The 15434-nt window shown below is 47.9% G+C and overlaps 1 protein-coding gene across 3 annotated transcripts in view; it reads left to right on the top strand.

Moving 5' to 3' along the window:
- Positions 1–3293: 3293 nt before the first annotated feature.
- MYO1B (myosin IB) overlaps positions 3294–15434 on the top strand; it is a 518726-nt gene continuing 506585 nt past the window's right edge. For 2 of the 3 annotated variants that reach the window (XM_063934156.1, XM_063934153.1), the window contains exon 1: positions 3294–3561. The gene's annotated coding sequence lies outside the window, so the exon portion shown is untranslated. The remainder of the gene's footprint in view (positions 3562–15434) is intronic. The other variant, XM_063934155.1, reaches the window with a different exon arrangement.

The raw sequence follows: 15434 nt of genomic DNA, 5'->3' as shown, positions 1-15434 counted from the left end.
TTTGCGAATTACTACAGGAAATTCGTTAGGGGTTTCTCCACCATTGTTGCGCCCATTACTGCCTTGACGAGAAAGGGCTCGAATCCGAGTTTGTGGCCTCCCGAAGCCATTGAGGCTTTTTCCCACTTGAAGTTAGCTTTCATGTCCGCTCCAGTTCTCCAACAACCAAATTTTGATGAACCTTTCTTCCTAGAAGTTGACGCATCTTCGGTTGGAGTTGGGGCCGTTCTCTCTCAGTACTCCTCAGATAAGAAATTACATCCGTGTGGCTTCCACTCTCGTAAATTCTCTCTGGCCGAACGAAATTACACTATTGGAGACCAGGAACTTTTGGCAATTAAATCTGCCTTGGATGAGTGGAGATATCTCTTAGAAGGGGCCAAACACGTGATTACCATTTACATGGATCACAAAAATTTGTTGTATATCAAATCCGCACAATGCTTGAATCCCCGCCAAGCGAGATGGGCACTTTTCTTTACTCGATTTTCTTTTGTTATCAAGTACCGGGCCGGGACTCTCAATACTAAAGCGGATGCACTGTCCCGTTCACAAATTTCCACAGACGAGGATGATTCTTTCGAGCGGAGTTTAATTCTAAATCCAATTTCTGTCTCCGCTGCTTCAACTACTCCAGCTCCTCCTCCTGGAAGAATGTCCGTACCAGCTAGATTCCAGCCGAGAATACTACAGTGGGCCCATATCTCCAAGTTTTCCGGTCATCCCGGCGCCCAGAAGATGTACAAGTTTCTGCAAAGATCTTACTGGTGGGACACCATGAGGAAGGATGTACAGGATTACGTTAATTCTTGTCCACAGTGTACACAACATAAATCTCCTCGCCTGCTGGGTTGCTTCGTCCTCTGCCCATTCCTGTGAAACCCTGGACTCACATTTCCATGGACTTCATCACTGACTTGCCCTGTTCCAAAGGTTGCAACACCGTCTGGGTGATCGTCGACCGTTTCTCGAAGATGGCGCACTTCGTTCCATTGACTGGTCTGCCGACAGCTCCTAAACTTACCCTACTATTCATCTGAGAACATTTTCGGTTGCATGGGTTTGCCTCAGGAAATAGTCTCTGATCGAGGGGTACAGTTCACCGCAAGGTTTTGGAAAGCCCTCTGCCCGGCCTTACAGATTAAACTTAAGTTTTCATCCGCCTATCATCCCCAAATGAATGGTCAAACGGAACGAGTCAATCAAGATCTAGAGACTTTCCTTTGCCTTTATCTCTCCCCTTCACAGGACAACTGGGTGGAGTTGTTACCTTGGGCGGAGTTTGCCCATAACCATTCATTTCATTCTTCTACTGGTGAGTCTCCGTTCTTCGTCAACTATGGGTTCCATCCACGAGTTCCGGAATTACCAAGTCTTCCGACAGAAGAGGTTCCAGCTGTAACGTCCACTCTACTGCACTTCAGACAAATTTGGTGTAGGATTCATGCTAGTCTTAAAAAGGTTTCTGTCCGATACAAGTTCTTCGCCGATAGGAAACGACGAGCCGCTCCTCAATACAAGGTTGGTGATAGGGTATGGCTGTCCACACGTAATCTCCGGTTGAAGGTGCCCACTATGAAATTTGCTACAAGATTCATCGGTCCTTACCCTGTGCTACAAGTCCTGAATCCTGTGGTCTGTAAGTTGGGTTTACCTTCTCACCTACGTATTCCAAATGCCTTCCATGTTTCTCTTCTTCGTCCTCTCGTCCTTAATCGTTTTCATTCAAAGTCCTCTAGCCCCACCTCAGTGGAAGCTGAAACAGGAACAGACTTCGAGATCAAAACAATTCTGGACTCTCGTTACCTTCACAAGAATCTGCAATATCTGGTGGAATGGAAAGGGTACGGTCCTGAGGAGAGAAGTTGGATAAAGGCTTCTGAGGTCTCGGCTCCTCGACTAATCCGGATTTTCCATTCTAGACATCCTACGAAGCCAGGAAAGTGTCCAGGGGCCACTCCTAGAGGAGGGGGTACTGTCATACCGCCGCCGCGGCCGCCGGCCTTGTCTCTCCGGGGGTGCTGGCTGACCGGGCGGTCGTCCTCGCTGGCGGCCTCTGCCTCCCGGCGCTCCGTCCGGCGCCCGTAGTGTGGACGTCGCGGGTGTGCCCGACGTTCACTGGGGACGGGTGACGTCATCGGCGCTCCTCCAATCAGGTGCTGGCGGGAAGTACAAATTCAGACGCCGGGCAGAGCTCCGGCGCCTGAGTATCATCGCTACTACTACTGTACCTGTGATCTCCAGAGCTCCGTGCCTCCAGCATCTCCGTGCCTCAGCACCTCCGTGCCTCAGCACCTCCGTGCCTCAGCACCTCCGTGCCTCAGCACCTCCGTGCCTCAGCACCTCCGTGCCTCCAGCACCTCCGTGCCTCCAGCATCTCCGTGCCTCAGCACCTCTGTGCCTCAGCACCTCCATGCCTACAGCATCTCCGTGCCTCAGCACCTTTGTGCCTCAGCATCTCCGTGCCTCAGCACCTCCGTGCCTCAGCATCTCCGTGCCTCAGCACCTCCGTGCCTCCAGCACCTCCGTGCCTCAAAGCACCTCAGCGTCTCTAAGCGCCTCAGCGCCTTCAAACACCTCAGTACCTCTAGCATTTCAGTGCCACAACATCGCTCACGGTGAGCTTTTGGTACTCTCCACCAATTCATCAGCACCTTTACAAGTCTTGTCTTTCAGGAGACCTTCAAGCGCCCACCCGTGCCTTCTGCCTACCGTCCTAATCCTGCATGAGGAAGACCTACATCCGGCCATCTCTGCTGCGACCCAGTAGCGGTTCCTCTTCCCGGTCACCGGAAGAAGCCCCGAGTCCACAGCACTTCCAGACCAGGTCAGTGATACTCCGGTTCTCCCCTTTCACAGCAATGGGTAGTGGGAGCAAAAGGTCGGGATCAGGGGAATGGGATTTTTAAACTTGTTTAATATTCCCAAACCCCGGACACGCCCGTAGGAGGATTCGGGCATTACATCTCAGATATATGGGGGCCATCACACAGTGACTGGTTTACTGTATGCAATATTTGTTTAGTTATTTTTATATTTGTTTCTATTGTAAATTACATTTAAGATTCAGTTTTGTTAAATCTCATATTAATAACCGGCAGTGGTGTGTACAATATATGTACACAATTAATGACTAACGTTTGGCAATAATTTCCAAGTTAACATATTATACTACTACTATACTATACGAAAAAGATTGCAGAAGTGGGTTGAGTCCGCTTGGTGGCGCTGTGTGCACAGCTGAAGGGGGGACTGAGGGCGGGTCAGTGTAACGTTCTAGGTGGGTAAGGAGGCAGGAGTACATCCATAGTTAGTACCTCTCCCAATGCTGGCCTCTCCCCAGGGCAACAAGAGAGTGGCAGCATATTGAGAGAGGAAGTGCTAGGGCTTCCATTCATTCACACGCTTCCTGGGCAGAGTAGCTGCGGGATATATACTTACATCTGGCTACTCCCAGCCTATTAGACCTGGCTGGAAACTATCATCCTTGTGGATTAGTACTTTCAGAGAAGCGGAGTGATTGGATAGAATACAGTACTTTTGGATATATCCCTACAAAAGGTAGTGTATGTTTTTATGAATGGCAGTTTAGTTTGTTTAACGATCTACTTTACTGCACGCTTTTCCCGGAGTTGCACGTTGGCTCCATGAACTTAATCTGTAACCTATAGATGTGTTTGATCCCAGTGACTGCAGGATGCCTGGCCGGGCAGAGATGAGTGAGTGCTTACTCCCATTGTACGGTCCACGTGTCCAGATCTGTAAGGGAGATTTAAATGACCAGTCCTGATTTTAGTAATATCCAGCTGTGTGTGGGGAACTGAACAAAGGCTGCGGAGATCGGTGCTCGTTGTCTGAGTCCGTTGCCATTGACTTGCTAAGGGACTTGGTCATTTTTTTCTCTCTTTGGCATTAAAGCCAGTGTTTGTGATTTTGCTAAAAGAGGTGTAGTTGCCCAACTGCCTTTGTTTCAAGAGCTGCTATTGCAGCAGAGGCTGTGAACTGTATAGTGTATTTGGTTGATCTATAGCCTATTAAAAGAATTGCGTGGAAAAGAGCTGGTAATATTCATTGTGTGTTTTCTCTAACTACAGATTTATAATTAAGTTGTAGATTGTAAAGCACAATGGAATATTAATAGAAAGTTAAATATTTGTCAGTTTTCAATGGACACAAAGCAGTAGTGAGTCTGAAGTAAAATAGTGGAAGTGGCACAATTGTTTAAATTGTTTATCGTAGTGGGGATAAGTTGTGTTTTTTTTTTTTTTCGTCTTTTCTGTGATTATCCTAGCTATGTACTACTATGTAGAGATAGCGGTATCGCTATCTGCTGTGCCTGTATTACATTCCCAGGATAATGGATGAGTCTCCAACATTTTTTAGACTCCTTCTGAGAGGCTGACATTTCTTGTGTGTGAGATGCCTCTCTTTCGTTGTTTTGCGCTGGGTACATTGGGGTAAGGCTGCAGTCTCCATTGACATTAATAGGGACTGCAGTCTGCAGTGTTAGTTTGCCTTTGGCTGCGGATTTCTGTGAAATCTCATGCAGTGGGCTGTTGTTACAAAGCCAGGATACATAAAGTAACAAATACTTTTCTCTAACGTCCTAAGTGGATGCTGGGGACTCCGTAAGGACCATGGGGAATAGCGGCTCCGCAGGAGACTGGGCACATCTAAAGAAAGCTTTAGGACTATCTGGTGTGCACTGGCTCCTCCCCCTATGACCCTCCTCCAAGCCTCAGTTAGATCTTTGTGCCCGAACGAGAAGGGTGCACACTAGGGGCTCTCCTGAGCTTCTTAGTGAAAGTTTTAGTTTAGGTTTTTTATTTTCAGTGAGACCTGCTGGCAACAGGCTCACTGCATCGAGGGACTAAGGGGAGAAGAAGCGAACTCACCTGCGTGCAGAGTGGATTGGGCTTCTTAGGCTACTGGACATTAGCTCCAGAGGGACGATCACAGGCCCAGCTTGGATGGGTCCCAGAGCCGCGCCGCCGGTCCCCTTACAGAGCCAGAAGGCAGAAGAGGTCCGGAAAATCGGCGGCAGAAGACGTCCTGTCTTCAACAAGGTAGCGCACAGCACTGCAGCTGTGCGCCATTGCTCTCAGCACACTTCACACTCCGGTCACTGAGGGTGCAGGGCGCTGGGGGGGGGGCGCCCTGAGACGCAATAAAAAGACCTTGGATGGCAAAAAAATGCATCACATATAGTTCCTGGGCTATATGGATGCATTTAACCCCTGCCAGAATACATAGAAAAACGGGAGATAAGGCCGCCGATAAGGGGGCGGAGCCTATCTCCTCAGCACACTGGCGCCATTTTCCCTCACAGCTCCGTTGGAGGGAAGCTCCCTGGCTCTCCCCTGCAGTCACTACACTACAGAAAGGGTTAAAAAAGAGAGGGGGGCACTAATTAGGCGCAGTATTAACTATACAGCAGCTATAAGGGGAAAAACACTTATATAAGGTTATCCCTGTATATATATATAGCGCTCTGGTGTGTGCTGGCAAACTCTCCCTCTGTCTCCCCAAAGGGCTAGTGGGGTCCTGTCCTCTATCAGAGCATTCCCTGTGTGTGTGCTGTATGTCGGTACTTTTGTGTCGACATGTATGAGGAGAAAAATTATGTGGAGACGGAGCAGATTGCCTGTAATAGTGATGTCACCCCCTAGGGGGTCGACACCTGAGTGGATGAACTGTTGGAAGAAATTACGTGACAGTGTCAGCTCTGTATAAAAGACAGTGGTTGACATGAGACAGCCGGCTACTCAGCTTGTGCCTGTCCAGACGTCTCATAGGCCGTCAGGGGCTCTAAAGCGCCCGTTACCTCAGATGGCAGATATAGACGCCGACACGGATACTGACTCCAGTGTCGACGGTGAAGAGACAAATGTGACTTCCAGTAGGGCCACACGTTACATGATTGAGGCAATGAAAAATGTTTTACACATTTCTGATAATACGAGTACCACCAAAAAGGGGTATTATGTTCGGTGAGGAAAAACTACCTGTAGTTTTCCTGAATCTGAGAAATTAAATAAGGTGTGTGATGATGCGTGGGTTTCCCCCGATAACAACTGATAATTTCTAAAATGTTATTGGCATTATATCCTTTCCCGCCAGAGGTTAGGGTGCGTTGGGAAACACCCCCTAGGGTGGATAAAGCGCTCACACGCTTGTAAGGGCTCTACCCTCTCCTGAGATGGCCGCCCTTAAGGATCCTGCTGATAGAAAGCAGGAGGGTACATACTGGTGTTATACTGCGACCAGCAATCGCCTCAGCCTGGATGTGCAGTGCTGGGTTGGCGTGGTCGGATTCCCTGACTGAAAATATTGATACCCTAGATAGGGACAGTATATTTTTGCCTATAGAGCATTTAAAAGATGCATTTCTATATATGCGTGATGCACAGCGGAATATTTGCCGACTGGCATCAAGTCTAAGTGCGTTGTCCATTTCTACCAGTAGAGGGTTATGGACACGTCAGTGGTCAGGTGATGCGTATTCCAAACGGCGTTTGGAAGTATTGCCTTATTAAGGGGAGGAGTTATTTGGGGTCGGTCTTTCAGACCTGGTGGCCACGGCAACAGCTGGGAAATCCACGTTTGTACCCCAGGTCGCCTCTCAACATGAGAAGACGCCGTATTATCAGGCGCAGTCTTTTCGTGGACAAGCGGGCAAAAGGTTCCTCATTTCTGCCCCGTGACAGAGGGAGAGGAAAAAGGCTGCAGAAATCAGCCAGTTTCCAGGAACAGAAACCCTCTCCCGCCTCTGCCAAGCCCTCAGTATGACGCTGGGGCTTTACAAGCAGAATCAGGCACGGTGGGGGGCCCGTCTCAATGAATTTCAGCGCGCAGTGGGCTCACTCGCAAGTAGACCCCTGGATCCTTCAGGTGATATCTCAGGGGTACAAATTGGAATTCGAGACGTCTCCCCCTCGCCGTTTCCTAAAGTCGGCTTTACCGATGTCTCCTTCTGACAGGGAGACAGTTTTGGAAGCCATTCACAAGCTGTATTCCCAGCAGGTGATAATCAAGATACCCCTCCTGCAACAGGGAATGGGGTATTATTCCACACTGTTGTGGTACCGAAGCCGGACGGCTCGGTGAGACCGATTCTAAATCTAAAATCTTTGAACACTTACATACAGAGGTTCAAATTCAAGATTGAGTCACTCAGAGCAGTGATTGCGAACCTGGAAGAAGGGGACTACATGATGTCTCGGGACATCAAGGATGCTTACCTTCATGTCACAATTTACCCTTCTCACCAAGGGTACCTCAGGTTTATGGTACAGAACTGTCACTATCAGTTCAGACGCTGCCGTATGGATGGTCCACGGCACCCCGGGTCTTTACCAAGGTAATGGCCGAAATGATGATATTCCTTCGAAGGAAGGGAATTTTAGTTATCCCTTACTTGGACAATTCCCTGATAAGGGTAAGATCCAGGGAACAGTTGGAGGTCGGTGTAGCACTATCTCAGGTAGTGTTGCGGCAGCACGATTGGATTCTCAATATTCCAAAATCGCAGCTGGTTCCGACGACTTGTCTTCTGTTCCTAGGGATGATCCTGGACACAGTCCAGAAAAAGGTGTTTCTCCCGGAGGAGAAAGCCAGGGAGTTATCCGAGCTAGTCAGGAACCTCCTAAAACCGAGCCAAGTCTCAGTGCATCAATGCACAAGGGTTCTGGGTAAAATGGTGGCTTCCTACGAAGCAATCCCATTCGGCAGATTCCACGCAAGAACTTTCCAGTGGGACCTGCTGGACAAATGGTCCGGGTCGCATCTTCAGATGCATCAGCGGATAACCCTGTCACCAAGGACAAGGGTGTCCCTCCTGTGGTGGTTGCAGAGTGCTCATCTTCTAGAGGGCCGCAGATTCGGCATTCAGGACTGGGTCCTGGTGACCACGGATGCCAGCCTGCGAGGCTGGGGAGCAGTCACACAGGGAAGGAATATCCAGGGCTTATGGTCAAGCCTGGAGACATCACTTCACATAAATATCCTGAAGCTAAGGGACATTTACAATGCTCTAAGCTTAGCAAGACCTCTGCTTCAAGGTCAGCCGGTGTTGATCCAGTCGGACAACATCACGGCAGTCACCCACGTATACAGACAGGGTGGCACAAGAAGCAGGAGGGCAATGGCAGAAGCTGCAAGGATTCTTCGCTGGGCGGAAAATCATGTGATAGCACTGTCAGCAGTATTCATTCCGGGAGTGGACAACTGGGAAGCAGACTTCCTCAGCACGACCTCCACCCGGGAGAGTGGGGACTTCACCCAGAAGTCTTCCACATGATTATAAACCGTTGGGAAAAACTCGACAGGTATTGCGCCAGGTTCAGGGACCCTCAGGCAATAGCTGTAGACGCTCTGGTAACACCGTGGGTGTACCAGTCAGGGTATGTGTTCCCTCCTCTGCCTCTCATACCCAAGGTACTGAGATTGATAAGATGGAGAGGAGTAAGCACTATATTCGTGGCTCCGGATTGGCCAAGAAGGACTTGGTAACCGGAACTTCAAGAGATGCTCACGGAGGATCCGTGGCCTCTACCTCTAAGAAGGGACCTGCTCCAGCAAGGACCCTGTCTGTTCCAAGACTTACCGCGGCTGCGTTTGACGGCATGGCGGTTGAACGCCGGATCCTGAAGAAAAAAAGGCATTCCGGATGAAGTCATCCCTATCCTGATCAAAGCCAGGAAGGATGTAACCGCAAAAACATTATCACCGCAATTGGCGAAAATATGTTGCGTGGTGCGAGGCCAGTAAGGCCCGACGGAGGAAATTCAACTGGGTCGATTCCTACATTTCCTGCAAACAGGAGTGTCTATGGGCCTGAAATTGGGGTCCATTAAGGTTCAAATTTCGGCCCTGTCAATTTTCTTCCAAAAAGAACTAGCTTCAGTCCCTGAAGTTCAGACGTTTGTAAAAGGGGTACTGCATATACAGCCTCCTTTTGTGCCTCCAGTGGCACTTTGGGATCTCAATGTAGTTTTGGGTTCCAAAAGTCACATTGGTTTGAACCACTTAAATCTGTGGAGTTAAAATATCTCACATGGAAGTGGTCATGCTGTTGGCCCTGGCCTGGGCCAGGCGCGTGTCAGAATTGGCGGCTTTATCCTGAAAAAGCCCTTATCTGATTTTCCATTCGGACAGGGCGGAATTGAGGACTCGTCCTCAGTTTCTCCCTAAGGTGGTTTCAGCGTTTCACCTGAACCAACCTATTTGTGGTGCCTGCGGCTACTAGGGACTTGGAGGACTCCAAGTTGCTAGACGTTGTCAGGGCCCTGAAAATATGTTTCCAGGACGGCTGGAGTCAGGAAATCTGACTCGCTGTTTATCCTGTATGCACCCAACAAGCTGGGTGCTCCTGCTTCTAAGCAGACTATTGCTCGTTGGATTTGTAGTACAATTCAGCTTGCACATTCTGTGGCAGGCCTGCCACAGCCAAAAATCTGTAAATGCCCACTCCACAAGGAAGGTGGGCTCATCTTGGGCGGCTGCCCGAGGGGTCTCGGCTTTACAACTTTGCCGAGCAGCTACTTGGTCAGGAGCAAATACGTTTGTAAAATTCTACAAAATTGATATCCTGGCTGAGGAGGACCTGGAGTTCTCTCATTTGGTGCTGCAGAGTCATCCGCACTCTCCCGCCCGTTTGGGAGCTTTGGTATAATCCCCATGGTCCTTACGGAGTCCCCAGCATCCACTTAGGACGTTAGAGAAAATAAGAATTTACTTACCGATAATTCTATTTCTCGTAGTCCGTAGTGGATGCTGGGCGCCCATCCCAAGTGCGGATTGTCTGCAATACTGGTACATAGTTATTACCAAAAAATCGGGTTATTGCTGTAGTGAGCCATCTTTTCTAGAGGCTCCTCTGTTATCATGCTGTTAACTGGGTTCAGATCACAAGTTGTACGGTGTGATTGGTGTGGCTGGTATGAGTCTTACCCGGGATTCAAAATCCTTCCTTATTGTGTACGCTCGTCCGGGCACAGTATCCTAACTGAGGCTTGGAGGAGGGTCATAGGGGGAGGAGCCAGTGCACACCAGATAGTCCTAAAGCTTTCTTTAGATGTGCCCAGTCTCCTGCGGTGCCGCTATTCCCCATGGTCCTTACGGAGTCCCCAGCATCCACTACGGACTACGAGAAATAGAATTATCGGTAAGTAAATTCTTATTTTATGGATCGATAAATAAGCCCATAATGTCTGGGTCCTTTTTTTTTTTTTTTTCTTATTTAAAAAAACAATTAAAAAAACAACAACTGAAAACCTAAACCATGTGATGTCCAGAGTGGGTTTGGCAGGACTGGTGGTGGAGAATATATTATACATTCACACCTCCGTGGGGTCACTTCACATCAGTGTATTTTCTGAAATGTGAATCCTGGAATAGATGTTCTAGAATCTATTACAAAAAATGTTTTAATTTCAAGGAGCTTTAAATAGCAAATTCTGTAAATCGCCAACTTGATAATCGTCCTATTTCGCTTAAACTGGGGGAAAAATGATTTAATTAAAATCAGACATGTTCCTAGTTAGTAGTAATGCCATTTTTGTGTTGGAGTGGGTGGATGTTGTGAAAAGAATTTATGGAAAGATCTTTGGTTGGTGTGCTTGCATAGGGTCTGGCTAAACTGTCGTTATTTAATAGTTTCTTAACTTCTTACTTACCAGGTTGATGCAAGCTGAATTTCCATTTGTGAATATGGAGAATGTCAAGATTTCCCTTTGTACTTATTATTCTTTGTACAGTTTTAGGATGAACATTAGAATATTACCCACCTCAGTGATGTGCTGTTGGGGTAGGCAGGGGAGGCAGAGCTTTACCTGTCATACTCCAGTATACCACAGAGTTCTGAAAGTAAAAATTATTAGAATAATACAAAGAATATATTTATAACTTATAAATATAGTTTTTGTAGTATTCTAATCATTGTGAGCCCAGCCTCCCCTCTGTCATAGTCAGAATCTGCCTGGAGCTGGGAACGGCCCCACACTGAGACAAATAATGCTGCAAAACACAGCACAAAGGGAGGCATCTATCAGATATGCCTCACTGGGGGTGGGGGGCTAACTTGATGTGGTGTCAGATGACCTAGTATTCAGTAAGTTCCCCAGCACACAACCAGAAGCAGCCACCATGAAGAAGAAGCTGATGATCAAGCCAGGGGTAGACTATTCCACGCTGTGTAATCCTACGCAGAGCGCCCAAGATGGCTGCCACACCTGGTACCTTGTGACGGTGGAATACACAACCCTTGGAAGTTATTACCCAAAATGCCTACATCATGCTTTCTGTGTGCTTAAGGATTTCTTTTTTGTCTGTTTAACTTATCTATTGCTGTATTACTTAAATCTTCTGTATTATGTGCATTGTTTTTGATGCCTGTAAAGCGCCTTGTGTCTTGTTGGAGAAAGAGCGCTATATAAATAAAATTATACTAATTATCATCAAAACAGCTAAAATATAGGGATAACGTGCTGGTGAGTGGCTGCTGGGGCTGGGCAAGGTTGGCCTACTTCCCTCCTATGGGCAACATACCCCTTGCCACGGGCAGGAAGCAGATAGCACCCACTGCTGACATGCTTAAAAATAGTCCAACGCCCTAGACTTGAATCCTTAGAACAGGCATGTCCAAACTACGGCCCCCCAGCTGTTGTGAAACTACATATCCCAGCATGCCTTGACACAGTTTTGCTGTCAGAGAATGCTAAAGCTGTGTCAGGGCATGCTGGGATGTGTAGTTTCTCAACAGCTGGAGGTCCGCAGTTTGGACATGCCTGCCTTAGAATGTTATGGACTTACCCAATGATGAGGTTACCTGGACGTGGTGGATAAACCTGGAATTTTGGCCAATAGTTTGCTAAAAACCTATTTAATGGCAGAACCTAGAGGATAAAAGGGTTAGTGCAATGTAGTTGATTTTAAAACTTATTAGTGCTCTGTGGACGACCTTTTGTGACCAGTCTTCTTTTTTACCTACAACTTTTTGCGTTACTTGATAATAAGAAAATGTTGTATATATATATATACACACACGTGCGAGCCCTTTTAGGTTGTTGCTGCTATGCACTTACAAGACCCAGCAGAGTGGGTCTTGTAAGCGCATGCACGCTCCTGCTATGCATTCACTGCAGTGGGGGGGGTGCACACAAGCCCAAGCCGGCAGCGGTTTTAACATGAGCAGCATGCAGCTACAGCACGCTACTATACTCAGTAAAGCTATAGCGGGGCACATCTGTGTGTGTGTATATATTTCTCTTACGTCCTAGAGGATACTGTGGTCTATTTAGTACCATGGGGTATAGACTGGTCCACTAGGAGCCATGGGCACTTTAAGAATTTGATAGTGTGGACTGGCTCCCCCCTCTATGCTCCTCCTACCAGACTCAGTTTAGAAAATGTACCCGGAGGAGCTGGTCACACTGAAGGAATAAAAAGTATAAAAAAAAGCGGGAAGACCGTGCGCCATTGAAGGGGCGGGGCTTCACTGAGAAAATCCAGCAGCTCACCAGCGCCATTTTCGCTCTGCAGTGGACACAGATGCTGACTGACAGGGACGTGCAGCTCCTCCGGTGTGGCTCCAAATAACCTCAGTGGTACCAGGGAGTCATAGCAGGGAGGAGGAGCGACTATTAGCATACTAAGTCCCCTATCAGGCTACTTAGTCTGCGACCGGTTAAGCTTGGCTCCAAACAACTCTGTGTCTCCATGAAGGGCTCTCTGTGGATTACTTGTGCTTAACCTTTTCCTGTGTGTGTGTGTGTGTGTGTGTGTGCTGTCACATTTACATTATGTCAGGCAAAGAGTGTGTTTCTTGTACTGCAGAGGTTCCTTTTCACCAGGGGTCTCACTACTGGGTACTCAGGGTTCACAGAATAGCGGGGCTGAACCGGAGTGGGTTAATTCTCTTAAAGGAATGATCTCCACTCTTTCAACAAAATTGTCCCACAATGAGAGAGAGAGACAATACTTAAAACAGACTGTGGATGAGTTTATGAACAGAGACTCAGTCCCCAAAACAGCGTCTAAATCCCCTGCCATTTGTCCGCAAAACTGATCTCTGGCCCATATCCTGCAATCTGATTCTAACGCTGATGGGGTAGACTTTAGACTTGGAGGGGGGGGGGATGCGGCTCTGTCACAGGGAATAGAGGCTCTTATAGAGGCTATCAGAGATGTTCTGCATATTCCTGATAAGGTGTCAGAGGAGTGCGAGGAATCTTATTTTAATGTAAAAAAGAAGTCCTCAGTCACTTTTCCTGTGTCAAAGGAATTGAATACCATGTTTGAAGAACCGTGGGTTAATCCTGCTAAGAAAATTCAGATCCCTAAAAGGTTGCTCTCATCTTTTTCCTTTCCTCTGGAGGATAGGAAAAAATGGGAAAATACACTAATAGTGGACGCATCAGTCTCCAGGCTGTCACGAAAAATTGTATTGTCTGTTCCTGGTGCAGCCTCCCTGAAAGACACGGCTGATCGTAAAATTGAGACTACACTCAAATCATTGTACACAGCTGCTGGGGTGGCCCAAAGACCCACTATTGCATGTGCGTGGATCACTAAAGCCATTGCAAAATGGTCGGGTAACCTAATTGAGGGGTTAGATTCCTTGTCTATGGGGGATGTTGTTTTACTCCTGCAGCATATACAGGACTCTGCGAACTTTATTGTGGAAGCCATAAAAGAGATAAGCTTGCAGGTCTACCATACACAGGAGAGGCCTTATTTGGAGATGAACTAGACAAGTGTATCTCCACAGCTACTGCGGGTAAGTCTACGTATCTTCCTTCCGCAGCCACCCCCAACCAAGGAAACTTATACATCTTCTAAGTTACAGTCCTTTCAGATGGCCAAGTTCAAAGGCAAATCCAGAGTTGCTTTTATGTCCTCCAGCGGCGCAAGAGGTAAACCACGCAAACCAGCAACTGCAGGTGCTCAGGAACAGAGCTCAGGCTCTGATTCCTCAAAGACTTCAGCATGACGGTGGACCACAATGCCTGGAAGGCTGTCAGGTGGGAGCCCGTCTACAATTCTTCAGTCAGATGTGGTCAAGTTCATGTTAGGATCCCTGGGTCATAGATCTTATTTCCTAGGGCTACAGACTGGAGTTCCAAAAGCTCCTACCTCACAGATTCTTCAAATCAGGCTTGCCAGTTTCACAAGAGGCAAGTATTATTTTACAGCATGCCATCCAAAAACTGGTACAGACTCAGGTCATTGTTCCAGTTCCACTTCATCTGTTCGACAAGGGGTACTATTCCAACTTGTTTGTAGTACCGAAACTGGACGGTTCGGGAAGACCGATTCTGAACCTCAAGTCTTTGAACCCGTACTTACAAGTGTTCAAATTCAAGATGGAGTCTCTGAGAGTGATAATCTCAGGTCTGGAGGAGAGGGAATTCCTAGTGTCTCTGGATGTCAAGGATGCGTATCTTCACATTCCGATCTGGCCGCCTCATCAGGCTTATCTACGATTTGCATTGCAGGACTGTCACTACCAGTTCCAGGCCCTGACATTTGGTCTCTCCACGGCACCGAGGGTGTTCACCAAGGTGATGGCAGAGATGATGTTTCTACTCCGCAAACAGGGAGTGAACATAATTCCGTACCTGGACGATCTCCTGATAAAAGCACTATCCAGGGAAAGGTTGCTGGACAGCATTGGTCTCTTAACAAAACTCCGCCAGGATCACGGGTGGATTCTGAACCTTCCGAAATCTCACCTAGAGCCAACAAGGAGGCTCCCATTCCTGGGAATGATACTGGACACGGAGTAGCAGAAAGTGTTCCTTCCGTTGGAGAAGGCATTGGTAATCCAGTCGATGGTTCGGGATGTCCTGTAGCCAATTCGGGTGTCGATACATCTATGCTTTCGCCTTCTGGGGAAAATGGTGGCCTCTTACGAGGCGCTTCAATATGGAAGGTTTCATGCAAGACCCTTCCAGCTCGATCTGATGGACAAATGATCCGAATCGCATCTTCACATGCACCAGAGGATCCATCTGCCGCCAAAAGCCAGGATCTCCCTTCTGTGGTGACTACAGACTTCTCACCTCGTTGAGGTTCGGAATTCAGAACTGGATTCTGTTAACCACAGACACAAGCCTCAGAGGTTGGGGAGCAGTCACTCAGGGGGTGCAGTTTCAAGGAAGATAGTCAAGTCAGGAAGTCGTCTTTCCAGTCAACATTCTGGAACTCTCGGGGCCATATACAACGTCCTTCTGCAGGCCTCACATCTTCTTCAAGATCGGGCCATTCAGGTCCAGTCGGACAATGCGACCTCATTGATGTACATAAACTGACAGGGCGGAACGAAATGCAGAGCAGCGATGTCAGAAGTGCCAAGAATTCTCCTCTGGGTAGAAAGAAATGCTGTGGCGTTGTCGGCGGTCTTCATTCCGGGAGATGACAACTGGGAAGCAGAC

This window comes from Pseudophryne corroboree, chromosome 7 (assembly GCF_028390025.1).
Source record: "Pseudophryne corroboree isolate aPseCor3 chromosome 7, aPseCor3.hap2, whole genome shotgun sequence".
NCBI classification, from domain to species: Eukaryota; Metazoa; Chordata; class Amphibia; order Anura; family Myobatrachidae; genus Pseudophryne; species Pseudophryne corroboree.
The sequence above is the reverse complement of the archived record's forward strand: the minus strand, read 5'-3'. Positions and strand labels throughout refer to the sequence as shown.